The sequence below is a fragment of the Heteronotia binoei genome, chromosome 18 (assembly GCF_032191835.1).
Source record: "Heteronotia binoei isolate CCM8104 ecotype False Entrance Well chromosome 18, APGP_CSIRO_Hbin_v1, whole genome shotgun sequence".
NCBI lineage: Eukaryota > Metazoa > Chordata > Lepidosauria > Squamata > Gekkonidae > Heteronotia > Heteronotia binoei.
The window spans coordinates 37,524,164-37,541,104 of record NC_083240.1 but is presented as its reverse complement, the minus strand read 5'-3'; the positions used below and the strand labels follow the sequence as shown (position 1 = coordinate 37,541,104).

The following is a 16,941-nucleotide window of genomic DNA, read 5'->3' as shown; positions in this document are numbered from 1 at the left end:
CGATATTTTATTGCATTTATTTAAGTGTTTGCCTCTGCTTACATTCGAGGCTGATTACATCATAATGCCTTCAACGACTTAGAAGCAAGCAACCAGGTCACCTTCAACAACCCTTGTGGGAACGCAATCAGTTCAGAAACACCTACCATAAACAGTGCTACTGTTTCATCGCATTGGCATTCAGCCTTTCTGTAAGGAGCTCAGGGCTGTGCATGGTTCTCCTGCCTTCCATTTTTAACTATATAACAAATAGCAAAGTTGTTCACTTAACTTTTAAGGGGGACTAATTCCATAAGACTGGTGCAACCACTGAAAAGGCCCTGTTCTTATCTTTGCAAATTTCAGATATAGGAAGGGGGCCAAGAACAGAGAGTGTTGAACTGATCGAGAGTGTCAGATAGGCTCATACAGACAGAAGGATTTATGAGGCTGCATCTATATCAAGGGTGGCAAAACTGTGGCTTGGGAGCCACATGTGGCTCTTTCACATATTTGTGGCTCTCGAAGCTCCCACCACCCTGTCGGCCATCTTGGAGAAGGCATTCCTCTCTTTAGATCACTTCTCCAAGCCAAGCCAGCTGGCAACTTGAAGGATGCATTTAAAGTTAAAATTGCTTTCTTTCTACCTCTCCCTCCCTCCCCATTTGCTTTTTTCTACCTTTCCTTCCTTTCTTCTTGCGTGTCTTGCAGCTCTCAAGCGTTTGACGTTCACATGTCTTGCGGCTCTCAAGCATCAGACGTTTATTCTATGTGGCTCTTACATTAAGCAAGTTTGGCCACCCCTGATCTATATTATATACACACTGCTAATACATGTTGCCATTCATCTGACTGTCAGGTCTTGAACCCAATTGCAGTGCCCCGAAGATAGCCAGAAGGGGGACGCTGATGCTTTAAGACCCCACCCCTCCCCTACAAACTGTTGTGTACTGGACTCAAATGTTTTAGGAGTTCCTGCCTGGCTCATTGGAGCCATATGAACTGAGCTTGGGGACTCAGGAACAATGGGCAGCAGGATCCAAATCCCTGCTGCCCTGCACCAATCAGAGACCCCCGGCTGGTTTGAATGAACCAGTAACGTGCTGGCGTGGGAACCCAGTGTTGTATATTGCTGGCCCCGTTGGCCCAGTCCTCCAGTCTTTGGAGTACAGCCATCTAAAATGCTGTATCTAATAAAGAGCTTGTTATCACTACCAACTTGCCTCACCAATGCATAGAATCCACTACATTATACAAACAGACTTGGGAATCAGGGCTCTATAGTCGCATTAGCAAGGCATTGGACGTGCCAGGTTTCCCTCAGATAACGTTGCTGGCCAGCCAGGCAGGTTTTAACGAGTTTGGACAGATGATGAAGGTCACTGTAGTTCAATGGAAACCAACAGCTGGAGGCAGTGGATCAAAATCTCTGGGAGCACACCAATGTGACGGCAGGCCAAAATTAACTCCACAGCCTTGTAGGGAGCGCACAATGCCCTCTGCCGCCCCCCCCCCAGTGTTAGAAGGGGGGGGGGGTTAACTGGTCTCAGAAGTTTCAGTTAATTGACGGTGAATATACAACCAGAAAAATTCTATTTATGTTTCTCAGAGTCCTGTGGGCCAAAGGAGATAGTTCAGTCCCCAACGAGCCACAACATTTGAATGTCAGTGTGGTAAAGCGGACTGTGAGATCTGAAATAAACCCCACTCTGCTATGGTCCTCCGTGGGTGTTGCTAGGCAAGTCACCATATCATAGAATTCCTAGAGTTGGAAGGGCTCTTGTGGACCATCTAGTATAAGGGTGTCAAACTCACTTGTTAGGAGGGTCAGATCGGTCATAAAATGTAATGCCAGGTAGTAGAGATATAACCCTTATAAAGGACACAAACGCAAATATTTTTAAAAGCTTAAATAAAACATGCTTAAAACATTAGCACTCGTTGGTCTTAAAGGTGCTTTCTTTGTATCTCTCCCATGTGATCCAGGAAACTGGGCCAAGAAAGCTCTGGCTCTTTCCTTCCTTCCCCAGGGGACCAGGAGGGGGAGGAGCCTCAGCCAACAGAAGGAAGAGGGGCTTGGCAAGCTATGATACAGAAGGAAGCAAGAAAGAGGGAAAAGGAAGCAGGTAACAGCCAGTTGCTTGAGGGCCTGATAGGAGCCATCAGGGGGTCTGATTTGGCCTCCAGGCCACATGTTTGATACCCCTGATCTAGTACAACCCCTAGCTTAATGCAGAATACCCAAAGCTAGAGCATTCCCAACAGATGGGTGTCTGTTCTCTGCCCGAAGACCTCAGCAAAGGAGACCCCACCTCCCTCCACCCCAGTAACTTGTACCATTGTCAAACTGTTGTCAGGATTTTGCATCTGTTTTTTCCTTGCGAATAATGCTTCTATCAGTTTTCTTTGTCCTGCCTGTCTCCAGCCCACATTGGCATGATTGGCCTGTGGTGTATAAACCACTCTCTCCACCCTGATGACTGGCTTCATTTTTGATTTTACAAAAAAGCACTAAAATATTGCTATATTGATGTCCTGTTGTGATGACAGGCTTGGGAGGTTCTCCGACTTCCCAGCTGTCATCTTTTACAAAAAAGTCTCTGGTCTTCTCACTCACAGAGATGTAAGGAAAAAGCAGATCTCCAGAAGAAAGAGGGATAAAGACTTACTTAAAAAACAAACAAACACGAAAACTGTGAATTCAGACAACTTGCCAAACCTATCATTACAACCATGCATTGATATACCAATATTTAATGCCTTAAAAATGCAGTCACGATACTGACATATTGATATAAGCTTGTGGAAAAAAAATAAAAAGGGGGTGCTGTGATGTCACAGGTGACCCTCACCCAATGACAACAGCACTCTCTCTTGAAAATCCTGATTATTTAAGGCATGCGGGGAAGAAAATAACTTGATCCCACAAGTATGAAAATACAGACATGTGGAAGACTGTGCCCAAATCAATTCCAATGCTTGTCAGCTGACTGTCAAGAAAACCAGGAATAAGCTGACTGTGTGGAAAAGCCCTCTATTAGGTATCTGAAGGGCACTATCATGTCCCCTAAGTCTCTTTTCCAGGCTAACCATATGAACATAAGAGAAGCCATCTTGGATCAGGCCAATGGCCCATCCAGTCCAACGTTCTCTGTCACACAGTGGCCAAAAAACCAGGCACCATCAGGAGGTCCACCAGTGGGGCCAGGACACTAGAAGCCCTCCCACTGTGCCCACCCTTCCAAGCACCAAGAATACAGAGCATCACTGTCCCAGACAAAGAGTTCCAACAATATGCTGTGGCTAATAGCCACTGATGGGCCTCTGCTCCATAGGCTTATCCAATCCCCTCTTGAAGCTGTCTATGCTGGCAGCCGTCACCACCTCCTGTGGCAGTGAATTCCATATGCAGTCCCTTCAAATGTGTTTTTCCAGACCCCGTCTTTCTTTGTTGATCCCACTGAATCTGTCCCAATATCAGTGTAACCTGTGATGACACTGCTCCCCTAGCCAGCGTTCCCTCCAAGCTGAGTTAGTGTGAGCCAGCTCGCAGCTTTTTAGCCTCCAGCTCACACATTTCTGTCTTAGCTCAGGAAGAGCAAACTAAATTACGCAGTCGCTCACAACTTCAATGCCAGCAGCTCACAAAGTAGAATTTTGACTCACAAGACTCCGCAGCTTAGAGGGAGCATTGCTGGGAAAAAGATGAGATACACCCAAACACACACAACTAGAGGAATCGCACAGCCCAGACAGTGTGCCGTTAGCCAAGGCGTGGATACCTTACTCGGAATGACAGAATCAGCTCTAGGACTGGTTCAAGGCATCGAGGCCATACGGGTGGTCCTTAAAAAATGACGTGGGAGTCAAAAGCCACAGGATGGCTGCTGCTTCTGCCATCCCCGAGTCTGTTGTCATGGCCACCTGCGTCTCACAGCAGAACCACAAACGTGCTTCCAAACCACAAACTTGTGCTTGCTCTTGGAACACCCAAATCTTCGCTTCAGCGTTGGGAACTGTTGCAGAGGAGCAGCGACCGAGTGATTTTCCAACCAAGCCTAAACAAAGCAGGAGTCTATTTGCACCTTTAAGACCAACCAATTTTTAGTCAGAACGTCAGCTTTCGTGGGCTCTCTAAGCGCACTTCATCAGAGGAGGGGATCAGGAATTGTGGGCTGAAATACAAGCAGTTTGTTGATTAAGAGGGCAAACTAACTGATCACATGGTCACATAAAACAGTGTGGCTCGGCCATTTGGTCTGGATAGCCGTAAGAGGTAATAAAATTCCCTGCCAAATAGTGTTTCTGCAAATCTAGTGAATCACATAAAGGACATGTGTATCACAGTTGTAGTCCACCCAATCTAACTGTGATATACACGTCCTTTTGTGATTCACCTAGATTTGCAGAAACACCATTTGGCAGGGAATTTTATTACCTTTTAAGACCAAATGGCCAAGCCATACTATTTTATGTGACCATGTGATCAGTTAGTTTGCCCTCTTAATCAACAAACTGCTTGTATTTCAGCCCACAATACCTAATCCCCTCGTCTGATGAAGTGTGCTTAGAGAGCACACGAAAGCTTACGTTCTGAATAAAACTTGGTTGGTCTTAAAGGTGCCACTTGACTCCTGCTTTGTTCTACTGCTTCAGACCAAAAAGGCTGCCCGCTTGGATCAAGTCTAAACAGCGGAAGTGGAAGTGGAGGAGGGGAGACCCTTTGCCCAGGTCAGTACATCAAAGCACACCATTGTGTCGCAAAGAAATGTGAACCGCATGAGCAGAAGTACTTGTTCAAAAACAGAAAACCCCGACCCCAGTGTTCCCTCTAAGCTGAGTTAGTGTGAGCTAGATCACAATTTTTTAGTGTCCAGCTCACCCATTTTTGTCTCAGCTCAGGAAAAATGGCCCTAGAGCAAACTAATTTATGCAGTAGCTCACAACTTTAATGCCATTAGCTCACAAGCTTAATGCCAGTAGCTCACAAAGTAGAATTTTTGCTCACAAGACTCCACAGCTTAGAGGGAACATTGCGACCAAGCGAAGTCAAATTAACCAGACAGGATATGCCAGGGGTGGCCAAACTGCGGCTCGGGAGCCACATGTGGCTCTTTCACACATATTGTGTGGCTCTCGAAGCCCTCCCCCCATCTGCTGGCTCGGAAAAGGTGTCTCTCAAAATCTCTTCTCTAAGCCAGTCAGTGTCTTGGAGAATGCATTTAAAGTTGCTTTCTTTCCACCTCTCCCGTGCTCCCTGTCTATTTGCCTTTCTGCCTTCCGTCTTATGGCTCTCAAACATCTGATGTTCGTGTTTTGCAGCTCTCAAACATCTGACATTCATTCTATGCGGCTCTTATGTCAAGCAAGTTTGGTCACTCTTGGGCTAGGCTCACTGGGTATCTAGAGTTTACTGGGTTAACTCAGCACCTGGAGTCGCTCAAGGTTGCCATCTGCGAGATAAAGGAGGCTGCAGGATGTGAACTTTAGCACATTCCCTGGAACCCTGTCCTCCCTGTCTTCCTGCTTCTTCCTCTGGTTTGTCTGCCTTCGAGCTGGCCTGCTTTCCTCAAAAACCAGCTATTGATCAGCCGAACCTAGGAGTCCCCTCTAGTTAGGTCAACTTAACTAATGCGGACGTAGCTGGTTTTGGCTCTCAAGACCTTGCTGTAAACAGTCAAGCTTGACAACAAGAACAATGCGATTGCCGCTGGCAAACCTTTGATAGTACGGTGGCCCCTGCAGTTCTGGTTGGTTTGCATTGTGCCAGTTCGCACGGGGCTAGTTTGTGGCTCTGCAAAGATCACTACCCATCCCAGCTCCACATTGTCGAGGTATCGCATTCTAAGCATGGAGCTCCCAGATCACATTGGTTGACAGGCCAACAGACACCCCCTAAGAAAAGTGTATTATGCCATTTGGCCCATATGTCAAAAAGCAACTATTAGCCAGAGAGTAGTCAGTTCTGGTCTAGAGGGGCCGAGGTTCTGACTCAGGTCTGACTCGGGCCTTTAGTGAGGCAAGTGGATGCCCACAGTACATCGAGTCTGGCCTCTCTTGTCGTGGTATTCCACTGTTTATCGGGCCTATTGAGATAACATCAATTCCAGCTCTGATCTGTTCCAGCTCTATGGCCTGATTAGCTGTCTTCCACCTGAAATGGAGTAATTTTATTGTTTTATTAACTGTTCATATTTATTTCTAGTTTTTATTGCTAATTGTTATTGTTTAAATTTTGTTGTCATCTGCTCTGAGCCTATTCGCAGGATAGGGCTTACTAGAAATTAACAAAAATAAATAAAATAAAATAAATAAATGTGTGTTCTAGGATAGTGGCCCCCAACCTTTTTGGCACCAGGGACCGGTTTTGTGGAAGACAATTTTTCCAAGGATCGGTGGGGGGCAGCGGGACTGGGGTTTTTGACACCCCAGTATCCCCCCTGCCCACGCCACATCCCTGCCCCCCATGGGGGGGGGTCTTTAAATGGGAGGGGGGAGACTGGAGCTGTTTCTGCCTCCCCTTCCCGTTTAAAGAGTCTATAAATGGGGGGTACGCTACGGTCACAGCCGCACTGCCCCTTCTACTGGTCCGGGACCCTGCAAGAGGAGGTAGTCTTGGAGTGAGGTCATGCTGCTTCTTTAGTCTGAGGCTGTTCCGCCTCACTCCACAGCCCAGTTGTTAGCAGGCCACGGATCAGAACTGGTCAACGGCCCAGTGGTTGGGGACCACTGTTTTAGGAGTATACCCCATTGTGTTTGCTTAGACTTCCTCCCAAGTATGCACCCAATAGGGCTGCCAAGTCCCCAGTGTGGGCGGGGGTTCCCCCACCTGGGAGGTTCCCAACCCGCTGGTCCACATTGGGCCAGTGGGGGGAACCTCCCCCTATGTCGCTGGTGTGATGACATCACCTGGAAGTTACGTCATCGCACCGACAATGCTGCACAGCGGCCACTCTAGGCATTTCTGGGGAAAATCTATTTGTTTTCCCAGATGCTCTAGCCATCTGGGAGGTAAAACTCTATGGTACAATAGGTACCATAGAGCTTTCCCCTGGCTAAAGCGTCCGGTAAAACCATAGAGTTTTCCTGGAACCGCCTAGAGCAGCCGCGCACTTTTGTGTGATATAACTGCATCATGCGCGTGAGAAAATCCCCCACTGGAGAATGCAGGGGACTTGGCAACCCTAGTGCTCAAGAAGCCACACCCTCAAGGCTAATGTGATAGGAAATACACCCGTAAGGGCACCTTCACCAAGAGCTCCTCCCTTTCCAAGGACAGCAGAGCACACATGCTGCGATGTCACAGGATTTCATACTCCTCCAAGGACAGCAGAGCACACATCCTGTGATGTCACAGGATTCCATACTCCTCCGCCATACTCCATTGGTGGTTAATGATTCTGGGGAAACATCAATGACACAATTTCCCAGCATGAGGTATGACATAAGGTTTTTACAGCTTTGGCCCTTTGTGTGGCTTATTTTACCGATTCCATTTTTATTCCACTCTTTCAAGAAGCTAACGGCAGTATAATATGATCTACTTTCCCTATTTCGTCCTTACAACAACCCAGTGAGGTAGGACAGGCTGAGGCCACGACTGACCCAAAGTCAGCTGGAGGGATCTGGATTCAGGCTCCCGCCCCTGCTTGGTGTAACACTTTAACCCCCAGCTCTCAAGTCCCATCTCTCAAGAACTTGAGGCAACCTCACTCTCAAACAAGAACTCTGCAGATAGATCCAGGTGAGTAGCCGTGTTGGTTTGAAGTGATAGAATAGAGTCCAGGGGCACCTTTAAGACCAACAGAGTTTTATTCAAGGTATAAGCTTTCATGTGCACGCAAACGTCTTCAGATACATTGAAATGTAAGTTAACCGTCCATATATAGAGACATGCGAGCTGTAATGTCCATTTCAATGTACCTGAGGAAGTGTGCATGCACGTGAAAGCTCATACCTTCAGTAAAATGTTGTTGTTCTTAAAGATGCTACTGGACTCAAACTATATTCAAAAACTCTGCGAAGTAGGGATGTGGTTTTTCACTGTTTAGTTATCATCAATACCCTTTTTATCTTGTTTACTGCTGGTTTTCCCAACTTAATTAATTTTAAGAAAATGTCGAAGAAGATATTGGATTTATATCCTGCCCTAAACTCTGAATCTCAGAGCAGCTCACAATCTCCTTTACTTCCCTCCCCCACAACAGACACCCTGTGAAGTGGGTGGGGCTGAGAGAGCTCTCATAGAAGCTGCCCTTTCAAGGACAACTCCTACAAGAGCTATGGCTGATCCAAGGTCATTCCAGCAGCTGCAAGTGGAGGAGTGGGGAATCAATCCCGGTTCTCCCAGATAAGAGTCCGCGCACTTAACCACTACACCAACCTGGCTCTCATTAAAATTTTATGGCTGCTGTTTTTACACCATGACAACATAATATGCCATTCACATGCCATTTTCACACCATTTTTATGCAACTGATGCAAAATCAGGAATCTGTTTTCACAGTAATATTTCCATGGGATTTCATTTGTATGATCAAGGCAGCAGGGAAGACACCCAGGGAGGGGAGAGAACCCATGTCAAAAACTGGAACATTCAAATCCAAACAGCATGCTCACAAAATCCATTCAGTCCCGTCCCCCTCTAGGTTTCACAGCTGTTCTGTCTAGGGACACATTCCAAGTGTTTTCCTTGAATGATAGCCCTTTCAGGTTCAAAGAGATTCACATGAATTATGGATGAGCTCTCTGTGGGAGCCGAATTGCCCTTTGCGGAGAATCTGGGGTTCATCTGACATTGGTGCTTCAGAGGGCTGGTGACAAACGGGGAAGACAAACTGTAGGAACGAGTTTCACGTTTGACCCCTGTCAAAGGGGAGCCACCAGCCTGGCCTGAGACTTCTGGGTGAACCAAAACCTGGAGGAGCAAAAGCTCGTCTGGAAAAAAACAGGGCTCTGGCAGAGGATGCTCCCAGCGCCATGTGGGCGAGGCACCAACAGGAGAGTCGCCTTTGTTCTTGGAGGCTGTGGGGCAGGCCCAGGCTGGCTTCCAAGGAAGGTGAGGCGCAATGTTGACTGGGCCTCCAGAATTGCCTCCTGCTGCTGCTGCTACTCCAACAACGCTGCTCTTCTCACTTTGCATGGAGCACCCAAGAAGGTCAAAGCTCACAGAAGAGACGTCATGGTTTGCCTCTTTGGAGTTCAGGCAGACTGGAGGTAGATGCCATTTCCCAGGGCCACAGCCAGGCTTCCTAACTTGGTGAGACTTCGAAATTTCCTGGTGGAGCCAGACCCTCCTAATTGGCAGGCAGAAGTTCTAGGTAGGGATGCTACGTCCAATGCAAGATATATCTGGGGACTTTGGGGGTGGAGCCAGGAGACTTTGGGGGTGGAGCGAGGAGAAATTAGGGGCGGAGCCAAGAGAAAGGGTGTGACAAGCATAAATAAACTCCAAAGGAGTTTTGGCCATTACATTTAAAGGGACGGCACACCTTTTCAATTCCTTCCTTCCATAGAAAATAATGAAGGATAGGGGCACCTTCTTTTGGGGCTCATAGAATTGGACCCCCGGGTCCAATCTTTTTGAAACTTGGGGGGTATTTTGGGGAGAGGCACTAGATGCTATACTGAAAAATTGGTGCCTTCATCCCAAAAAACAGCCCTCCCAGAGCTACAGATACCCGCGGATCAATTCTCCATGATTTTCTATGGGAATAAATCTCCATAGGGAATAATAGAGTTCCCAGCAGACATTTCCCTCCCCTCCCCCCCGCTTTGTGACAACCCTGAAGCGGGGGGGAGGGTCTCCAAAGCGGGGGATCCCCTGCCCCCACCTGGAGATTGACAACCCTAGTTCTAGGACACCAATCCCTGCACAGGTTTAAGGTATCTCCTTTCCCCCAGGAAGTACCTTGCCCTGCTACTGTTATTTTAACATCCAAAACAGTACTGAAAATCAATTTCCCATTCATCAGATTTTCCTACAAGATAGAGATTAAAAGTATGCTTTTTAAAAGAGAAAGAGCCCTGTGGCGCAGAGTGTTAAAGCTCCAGTACTGCAGTCCTAAGCTCTGTTCATGACCCAAGTTCGATCCTGGCAGAAGCTGGGTTCAGATAGCCAGGTCAGGTTGACTCAGCCTTCCATCCTTCCGAGGTGGGTCAAATGAGTACCCAGCTTGCTGGGGGGGAAGCGTAGATGACTGGGGAAGGCAATGGCAAACCACCCTGTAAAAAGTCTGCCGTGACAACGTTGTGAAAGCAACGTCACAGAGTCAGAAACGACTGCTGCTTGCACAGGGGACTACCTTTACCTTTTTTTTTGAGAGAGAGAGAGAGAGAGAGAGAGAGGAAGTTTAATTAAAAAAAGAGAAAAAAAGCGCAGAGCAGAGCCAGGTTGCTTGCGCTTTGAACACTTCCACAGAGGGAGAGAAGGCCTCCTTGCTGCCCCAGCCAGTTTCTGCACTGAAACAGCACTGGAGGGGAGTTATTTCCCCACATTTTACTCCTCCACATGGAGTACTCTGTGCATGTGGAGCAGAAGAGGCAGGGAAGTAACTCCCCTCCAGCACTGTATGGATGTGTAAAGTGTAAGAGGAGGGGAGGAAGGGGCCCTTCCTTCCCTCATGGTAGTGTTCTGAACCCAAATGGGCTTTCCCTGCCGCTGCTGTGTGGCTGTGGGGTACCCGGATCCAACTCTTTTTAAAAAGCAAACATCTAGATTGGCTTTGAGTCTGGTTAGCAGTGGAGAAGAGCCGGGGTGGCAGATCCAGGAGCTACAGCTCCAGCCTTCCAATTTTCACTGTGCCAGGAAGGAAATCCACCCTCCTGGCACAGGAGATGCTGGCGGCTGGCTAGAAGGAACAGCAATCCAGTGTCTTCTTTTCCAAGATGCTCCCCGCTCCCCCCCCCTTCTTTTTTTAACCACCGGCTGGATGGTACACCATGTCCCCTGCATAAGAACACCACACAGGCGGCACGCTGTGAAATACCCACAAGTCCACAGGATAAAAGAGACATCGGGGGAGGGGGGGGCCAACCCCATCCCCTCTTCAGTGAAAGAGAAACGACAGGAAATCTCCTCGGGACCACGTGGGAATTCAAGATCTTCGTAAGAACGGCCATGCTGGCATGGGCCAATCTAGTCCAGCATTCTATTTCCCTCAGCAGACAACCAAGATGTCATGGAACATCCTCAGGCAGGGACACCGATGCCAAAGTTTCTCCTCTTGCTGCTTTCCAGTGACTGGCAATCAAAGTGGCATTCTGGGCCACTGCCTGCCTGCTATGTATGGCTCTGCTCAGCTATGCATGGCTTTGCTCACTGAGCTGGATTCCTCGTCTGACGAAGTGTGCTTACCAGCACACGAAAGCTTACGTTCTAAATAAAAACTGGTTGGTCTTAAAGGTGCAACTTGACTCCTGCTTTGTTCAACTGCTACAGACCAACACGGCTGCCCGCTTGGATCTGGTGTTCAAAGGTAGACTGCCTCCAAACTCAAGGGTCTCGTTCAGCCAGTGGCTAACAGCCAATAATAAATCTCTCCTCCTCCCACAATTTGCCTATTCTCACAACCTGAGTTCGATTCAGGCGCAAGCTGGATTCAGGTAGCCGGCCCAAGGTTGACTCAGCTTTCCATTCTTCCGAGGTCAGTAAAATGAGTACCCAGCTTGCTGCGGGGAAAGTGTAAAAGACTGGGGAAGGCAATGGCAAACCACCCTGTAAAAAAAAGTCTGCCATGAAAACGTTGTGAAAGCAAAGTCACCCCAGAGTTGGAAACGACTGGTGCTTGCACAGGAAACCTTTCCTTTCATCTAAAGTAGAAGACTGTAGATTGATATCCTGCCCTTCTCTCTGAATCAGAGTCTCAGAGCAGCTTACAATCTCCTTTATCTTCTTCCCCAACTACAGACACCCTGTGAGGTGGGTAGGGCTGAGAAAGCTTTCCCAGAAGTTGCCCTTTCAAGGACAACTCTGCGAGAGCCAGGTGGAAAGCCGTGCTGGTCTGAACGAACAGAACAAATAGATCGAAGTTGGAGTCCAGCAGCACCTTTAAGATACGTTCTGAATAACATTTTGTTGGTCTTCAAGTTCTTCAAGACCAACACAGCTGCCCACCTGGATCTACAAACAGAATAATGTTAAAGTCCAGTGGCACCTTTAAGGTCAACGAAGTGTTATTCAACTGAGAGGAGACAGGTGACCTAATGACAAACTCTCATCTTTTCACAATTAAGAAACCATCAATCTATAATTCCGACGTATTTCTTCCCTTGCTACGTTTTCCTCCCCCAGTTGAACCCAAGCGGATGACAGCCATAGAAACTAAGCTTGTTATTCTTTTAATCTGTTAAAGACATGTTCTGTATGTAGGGTTGCCAAGTCCAATTCAAGAAATATCTGGGGACTTTGGGGGTGGAGCCAGGAGACATTGGGGGTGGAGCCAAGATCAAGGCTGTGACAAGCATAATTGAACTCCAAGGGAGTTCTGGCCATCACATTTAAAGGGGCCACACACCTTTTCAATTCCTTCCTTCCATAGGAAATAATGAAGGATAGGGGCACCTTCTTTTGGGGCTCATAGAATTGGACCCCATGGTCCAATCTTTTTTAAACTTGGGGGGTATTTTGGGGAGAGGCACTAGATGCTATACTGAAAATGTGGTGCCTCTACCCCAAAAAACAGCCCCCCCCCAGAGCTCCAGATACCCACGAATCAATTCTCCATGATTTTCTATGGGAATAAATCTCCATAGGGAATAACAGAGTTCCCAGCAGACATTTCCCTCCCCTCCCCCCGCTTTCTGACGACCCTGAAGCGGGGGGAGGGCCTCCAAACCGGGGGATCCCCTGCCCCCACCTGGGGATTGGCAGCCCTATCTGTATGCTAATTTACTGGTTTGCAATAAAGCGCCAGCGTGTGTTCACCTGGGGACCAGGGTCTGGATTACGTGTGGTTTCGACTAGACATTCAGAATGTAACAGAATTACTCAATTTGAAGAAAAATCCAGGTTTGTTTGTAGGAAAAGCCCAGCAGGAACTCATTTGCATATTAGGCCACACCCCCTAACACCAAGCCGATCTGAACTGCGTTCCTGCTCAAAAATAGCCCTGGAAAAATCAAGTGCACACAGGGCCTGCCCTCAGGGCTGGCCCTAGACTATCTGGTGCCCTAGGCAAGGCTAACTTCTGGCGCCCCCCCCCCACACTGCTAACCAATTTTCAAAAACAGATGAATTGTTGTCACCATGACTTCCAGGTGTGCATGCACGCACGCGCACACACACAACTCCAAAGAAACCAATCCTTTAAATCAGCAGAGAGATACTTACATCCTGGTACAACTAGGGTTGCCAAGCTCCAGTTGGGACCAGGAGATATCCAGCTATTACAATGGCTCTCCGGGCAACAGAGATCAGTTCCTCTGGAGAAAACAGCCTTTGTGACTTAGAAATTAGGCTATCACCCCAAATATTTAAAAGGACAACCTTAGGGTCAGATGGTATTACAATGCCTGTTAACAACAGAACCTTTGACTGAATGAACGACCAAAAAGGCCTAATCAATGGACACAGCCACCAGCAGTGAAGGTACGTGCCACGATTACCACACCCCTTCCAACATAAGTGAAGCCTTGACTCTTATGTATGTATCTATTTGTGTGTGTGTGGGTATTGTATTTGAGTTTATTGTATCTGGTCCTTGTTAATTTATCTATTTTGTTATTTCGTTTAGAGTTACAAAGTACCTTAGGTAGTGGAGGGCAGTATTATTATTAGTAGTAATATTTTTGGTAGTAATGTGTTTACTGATATGTTCTTTTTAGGCTTTTATTTGACCTTGTAACGTGACAGCCTAATCGCAAGATTGAAATTTTCTTTATTGCTTCTGATGGGCTCATCCTTACTTATCGTTATTCATTTTTTCTATTGTACTTGTTGATGAAGGTTTCAATAAAATCTCTTTTAAAACGGAAGGAAGGAAGGAAGGAAGGAAGGAAGGAAGGAAGGAAGGAAGGAAGGAAGGAAGGAAGGAAGGAAGGAAGGAAAGAAGGAAAGAAGGAAAGAAAGAAAGAAAGAAAGAAAGAAAGAAAGAAAGAAAGAAAGAAAGAAAGAAAGAAAGAAAGAAAGAAAGAAAGAAAGAAAGAAAGAAAGAAAGAAAGAAAGAAAGAAAGAAAGAAAGAAACCACTTTGGAGAGTAGACTCTACATGGCATTGCACCTGGCTGAAGTCCTCACCAAGGTCAACCTTCTCCAAGCTCCAGCTGTCACATCTCCAGGTATTTCTCCACCCAGAGCTGGCAGGGACTCCTGGCTAGTGCTCAGCAGCGAATGTTTTCAAACAAAAAGTTAGGTGGGGGATGCCTAATTTAGCGACCTTCCTCTGGCAACTGCTTAAGGTACCAGCCTTCTGGGGACACCAAATTGGGTGCTCCATGTGACTCTGTGACTAACCAGTGGGGGGGGGGGGGGCGACAGAGTTAGCCTTGCCCAGGGTGCCAGACAGTCTAGGGCCGGTCCTGAGTGCACACTATAAACAGATTGTACGCCCATTTACTGCAACATGTGAACAAGGGGTGTGTGTGCGTCTGTGTGTTGGGATAAAAGGGACACCCTGCTTGTTCGTTCTGCGGAGGTATCTGGCTGGTTACTGGAGAAACCTTCTGCATGACCCAGCAGGGCTCTTCTTAACCTCCGGGGATTTGAACTCAAGTCTCCCTGCTCCAAATCCAGCTTGCTTCTTCTACCCTTTCCTGCATTGTGGAGGGGGTTGGACTAGATGACCCTGGAGGTCCCTTCCAACTCTATGATTCTATTATTCTACCCTCCCTGCACAGTGCCACCCTGGCTCTCCTTGAAGGGCCCTTTCGCCACTTGGACTACCCTTTCCCTCTTCTAATGCAAACAAAATATGATGCAACCGCAAGGACTTTGCTGGAGGAACGGGCTCTCCTCCCCCCTCCCTCCTGCTCCCAAGTAACCCTGGAGACAGCTACGGCCTGCTGGGTCCTTTCATTGCTGCCGGACCCCGTGATGCCGCTCCTCAACTTTGGCCTACTAGGAAGTCTCTGGTTCTGATAGACAGCCTTTTGCAAGAGCTGTTGACACCAGGGGTGGCCAACGGTAGCTCTCCAGATGTTTTTTGCCTACAACTCCCATCTGGCTGGGGCTGATAGGAGTTGTAGGCAAAAAACATCTGGAGAGCTACCGTTGGCCACCCCTGGTTTACACTAATCACAAGAGGAAGGGAGGGAGGGAGGCCCCTCCTGGCAGCGCTGCAATAGCCAGGCAAGGAAAGATCCCAGTTGAAGCCTCTGCACTAGCAGTGGCCAAACTGTGGCTCAAGAGGCCCTTGAAGCCCCCATTGCCCTGTTGGCCAGCTTGGAGAAGGCATTTCTCTCTTTAAATCTTGACAGACAGACATAACCTTTATTGGCATACTCTCTTTAAATCATTTCTTCAAGCCAAGCCAGCCGGCAGCTTGGAGGATCCATTTAAAGTTAAAGTTGCTTTGTTTCCGCCTCTCTCTTCCCATTTATTTTCCTTCCTCCCTTCCTCCCTCCCTTGTGGCTCTCAAACATCTGATTTTTATTTTATGTGGCTCTTACATTACACATTATGTGGCCCCATGGCGCAGAGTGGTAAAGCAGCAGTACCACAGTACTGTGGTCTGAACTCTCTGCTCATGACCTGAGTTTGATTCCAGCGGAAGCTGGATTCAGGTAGCCGGCCCAAGGTTGACTCAGCCCTCCATCCTTCTGAGGTCGGTAAAATGAGTATCCAGCTTGTTGGGGCGAAAGTGTAAAAGACTGGGGAAGGCAATGGCAAATCGCCCCGTAAAAAAAAAAGTCTGCGGTGAAAAAGTTGTGAAAGCAACGTCACCCCAGAGTCAGAAACGACGGGGACCTTTCCTTTCCTACATTATGCAAGTTTGGCCACCCCTGCTCTGCACTCTTTTGCACTGCCTGCTATTAAAACAAACAAACAAAACCTCTGCAAAGGTGTTGCAGGAGAGAGTTGCAGGTTGGCTCTTTGAACCTATGAAGCTGCCTTATACTGAATCAGACCCTGGGTCCATCAAAGACAGTATTGTCTTCTCAGACTGGCAGCGGCTCTCCAGGGTCTCAAGCTGAGGTTTTCCATGCCTATTTGCCTGGACCCTTTTTTGGAGATGCCAGGGATTGAACCTGGGACCTTCTGCTTCCCAAGCAGATGCTCTACCACTGAGCCACCGTCCCTCCCCAGTTGAAGCCTCTGCACTTGCAGTGGCCAAACTGTGGCTCAAGAGGCCCTTGAAGCCCCCATTGCCCTGTTGGCCAGCTTGGAGAAGGCATTTCTCTCTTTAAATCTTGACAGACAGACATAACCTTTATTGGCATACTCTCTTTAAATCACTTCTTCAAGCCAAGCCAGCTGGCAGCTTGGAGGATCCATTTAAAGTTAAAGTTGCTCTGTTTCCTCCTCTCCCTTCCATTTATTTTCTCACCTTTCTTTGGGAAGGGTGAGAAGAAACCCCCCTCTACCCCATTGGAAAACTACAGTTCTCTTTGTGGCAGGGGAGCCTGGGAACTGCAGCTTTCCAAAGGGATGGGGGGGGGTCTCTCCCAGAGAGCCAAACTGCAACTCTTAAGAATGTAGTGGGAAAGAAATGACACCAAAGGTGGCATATAAAGAGTCCGTGTCCCGAGGGAAGAGATTCCTGCTAAGAAAGAGTCAGCCAAGCACTTGAAATCAGGACCCATTTCCCACTAGCCTTAGGCCGCTCTCAGGCTCCTCTTCTCTGTGGGGCTTCCATCAGATTTCACACTACCTGCACCAGGGCTGCAACTCGCTTTACCTTTTTTCACTTCTGTTTCAATTTATGGGAACCCCCTCAAAGCCTTTGCAGGCACCTATCCCTAATTTGGGAAGCTCCTCTCGTGGCCCCAGGAGCAGGCAATGGCTACTCAGTGCACCACCGATACT

General features: G+C 47.8%; 1 protein-coding gene across 1 annotated transcript in view; it reads right to left on the bottom strand.

Annotated features, from left to right (window-relative positions):
- The window catches only part of PIGL (phosphatidylinositol glycan anchor biosynthesis class L), a 79,142-nt gene that overhangs the window by 29,520 nt on the left and 32,681 nt on the right, over window positions 1–16,941 (bottom strand). The gene's annotated exons all lie outside the window — the stretch shown is intronic.